Below are 3,309 nucleotides of genomic sequence, written 5' to 3'. Positions count from 1 at the left end.
CACAGCCAGCACCGTTCTCTCCCAGAACCTGGCAGGACCCCCTATGGCTTGGGGTGGGGACTGGGTAGCACTCACCCCAGGCCCTCTCCCTCCCCTCCTCAGATCACCTCCTTGAAATGATATGGGCTCAACCCATTTCTTCCAGCAGAAGACTGAGGCATACAGGGAGGAGGATGTGGGAGAGGAGGATGCAGGAGGAGCAGGGTGGTGGCAAACGAAGGCAGAGGTGACAGGCATGGGCGAGGCCCTGGCTTGGAGGCCCCTGGACATTCTATCCCCACGTGCACCCCAGGGAAGGGCCAGGAAGCCCTACCATCATGCAGCATGCCAGGGAGACCAGGCGGGGTTTAAGGCTGAGGGGACCCAAGGCGGGTGGTACCGCGGGCTTTAGTGGAAGCCATGCCAGTCGCTGTGCTCGGAGTCGTACTCCAGCTCCATGCCCGTGCACTTGACACCATCCAGCAGCATGGGCATGCCGTGGTGCCAGTACATGCCACCTGCCTGCACTGTCACACATGCCCCCTCACAGGCTAGTAGCACATCCTCTTTGAGGACCCCTCCTTGTACGCTGAGTACTTGCACTTGATGTTGTAACCTTCAGGGATGGGCATGACACTGAGCAGCTTGAGGTGCAGGCTGGGGACAGGTGCTTCACAGATGTCCTTGCTCAGCCTGCACAGCAGGGGCAGAGTGAAGTCATAACAGTGCAGGATCTTCAGGAGGCCAACCTTGACCAGAAAGCTGCTGTCGCTCTCCTGGGTGACCGTGACCACTGAGTCATGCTGCTTCTCATAAAAGTAGATGTGGCTCTGGGAGCCTTCTGCATCGTGGCCTGCCATGAAGCAGATACTCCGGACTCTGGACTTGTTGCCCCTGTTGGCTGCAGCCATGGACACCTTTCCTGCCACTGGGTGAGACACGCAGCTCCTGATGGTCACTGCCACTCAAGCTCAGCAGCCTCCCATGCACCAGGGACACCAGCGGGAGCCTCGCGGGGTGCACCCGGGGCCGGGCCGGGCAGGAATGACTGCGGCGGAGGTGGCAGTAGGAGGTGCTCCACCCGAGTATGGGGAAGGGAGCCCTGCGCTGCGGCCCCCAGCCTCATGGGCACCTTAAAGTCTTCTTTTAAAAATGGGTCTACAAACACTTCACTATGTACATTACATCCACTCACTGAAATAACACTCTTCATAACAAAGCCTGAAAACTGAATGGTAAGAAACATCTTTAAAGAAGTATGTTTAAACACCTCATTATATACTTTACAGTTTGGTAAACATTTACATTCACTGAATTTACAGTTTCCAACACATCTTATAAGTAACATTCTTAGAATCATCTTTTAAACATGGGTCCACAAATACTTCACTAAACACATTACATCCACTCATGGAAATAACTGAAAGGGAACAGCCATGACGCCAGGGAAGGGGTGAAACCGAGGCAAGTTGGCAGCCTGTAGCCAAGCCCCTGAAGGACTCAATGATTCTGGAAGCTTCTGGAAGCTTCTGGCCTCTATCAGGTGCTGTTAACTGGCCCTGGGAGAGGCCCTAACAATTCGATATTTGTTGTTTTGCATCCTCTTTCTTAAAGAAGACCTCCAAATAGTATCAGCGTCAGTTCCCACAAAACCTGGAAGGGGCAGGGCACAGAGGAGCCTAAGGTTCACAGAATCTGGTGAGGCCTGTGGCCGGTCCACCCCTGTGTCCCCAGCCCCACATCTGCAATGGATGCTCGGTGAAGGGCCACTCATGATGAAGCCTGAGAGAGAAGTGTGTGGAGGGGGCCACAACACATAAGGCAGACACAGGGGCAGGAGCCTGGGTACTCCAGAGGGAGAGGCAACCACAGAGCTTGGGCGACTTACACAGAGCTTTGTGCAGGAGCAGAGGGGTCCCCAAGATCCTAGGGCTGCTGCCCACAACCCCATCCTTCCCAAATTCTGTCTCAGCCATACCTATCCAGCAGGCCCCACTGCAAAGCTGGCCTGAGAGACACAGAGAAAGAGAGGAGATCAGAAAGTACAGGAAAGGGAGAGACAGAGAGCTAGGCAGGTGGTCTCAGCCCAAGCGGGCTATAGAGGACATTGGGGATGGAAGGGTCTCTGGATTCCATTTTCTCTACACCCTGCAAGGCTGGGGTGGGGCTGCCCACCCACATCTTTGCAGGGGTGAGGAAAGAGCCCAAGGACCCCATCGAGACCCCTATGAGGCCTGCTATCAGTCAAAGGCAGCCCCAGCCCCAGGAGAAGCACAGGTCAGGGGAGGGCTATTTTCTTGCCCAGAAAATACCACCAGCGCCAGGCAGTGTTAGGAGATGCACCGTGAGGCCTCAGCCTCTCTCTCTGCACCACTGTCAATCCCCCAACACCCCTGCCAGAGATGTGCAGCCCCTCCTGGGTGCCCCAGATGACTGGGAGCTCAGGGGGCCCCTGCTCAGCCTTGGGTAGTGGTGATGAGGACTTACCTGTGGCCTCCCACCTGCCCCACCCAAAGAGGTCTCTTCTCCTCACCACAGTGACCATCATGGGGGAGGGTTGTCCCAAGTTTGGTGGTAGTGGTGGGGGTGTCCCAAAAACTCCACAAAAGGGAGATTATTGCAAGCGAGCAGGGGTGGAAGGCGGTTTAGAAATGCTGAGCAATGGGTGTCGAATTTGCAGAATTGAGCTCCTTCTGCAGGAAGAACTCTCTCTGCTTCTCTAGTAGCCACCCTTATGCCTCCAGCCAACCAATTCCGGGTCACCTGGCCTCCTCCCGCTTCCTCAGCCTCTGGGGCCAACACCTACTCCATCTTGATTCTCCTGCCATGGCCCTTCTCTTTGGGCTCTCTGCACCTCTGAGCTATGCATGGGGCCAGGTAAGGCTCCCACCTGTCCTGTCGCCAGCTCTGGCCCAGCTGCCCTTGCACCCTGCCCTCCATGGCCAGGGCTCCTCATATGGCCCTGGGGCTCCTTGGGCTGACCTTGAGGCCCTCCTGGTTGACAGGGCCCAGCCCACCCCTCGGGGACCATCAGTCCCTGAGCTGCCCCCAGGCTTGCATAGTTGGGGGATCTTTGGCCCTGGGAGCCCCCAGTGCTGGTGTCAGGCAAGGGCTTCTCTCTCAAGAGTGCATTAAGCACAGGTCTCCAATACTGATATGCTCCAACTCACCTGGATCTCCACCAGCCCATCCATACGGCTCCATCCAGGGGTGTGAGAGGCTCAGATGCTCCTGCCCCGCCTGCCACAGTCCAACTATTGTCCCCTCTCAGGCACACAAAGGCCCCCCACAGCCTCCCCCACTCTACATTTTATGCCAATACAAGACTAT

The 3,309-nt window shown here is 56.5% G+C and overlaps 1 pseudogene; it reads right to left on the bottom strand.

The window, feature by feature from the left end:
* Window positions 1–387: 387 nt before the first annotated feature.
* LOC134372468 (adipose-secreted signaling protein-like) lies at window positions 388–890 on the bottom strand (annotated as a pseudogene).
* Between the last annotated feature and the right edge of the window lie 2,419 nt (window positions 891–3,309).

Source organism: Cynocephalus volans, chromosome 3 (genome assembly GCF_027409185.1).
Source record: "Cynocephalus volans isolate mCynVol1 chromosome 3, mCynVol1.pri, whole genome shotgun sequence".
NCBI classification, from domain to species: Eukaryota; Metazoa; Chordata; class Mammalia; order Dermoptera; family Cynocephalidae; genus Cynocephalus; species Cynocephalus volans.
This window is presented reverse-complemented; position numbering and strand designations above follow the sequence as displayed.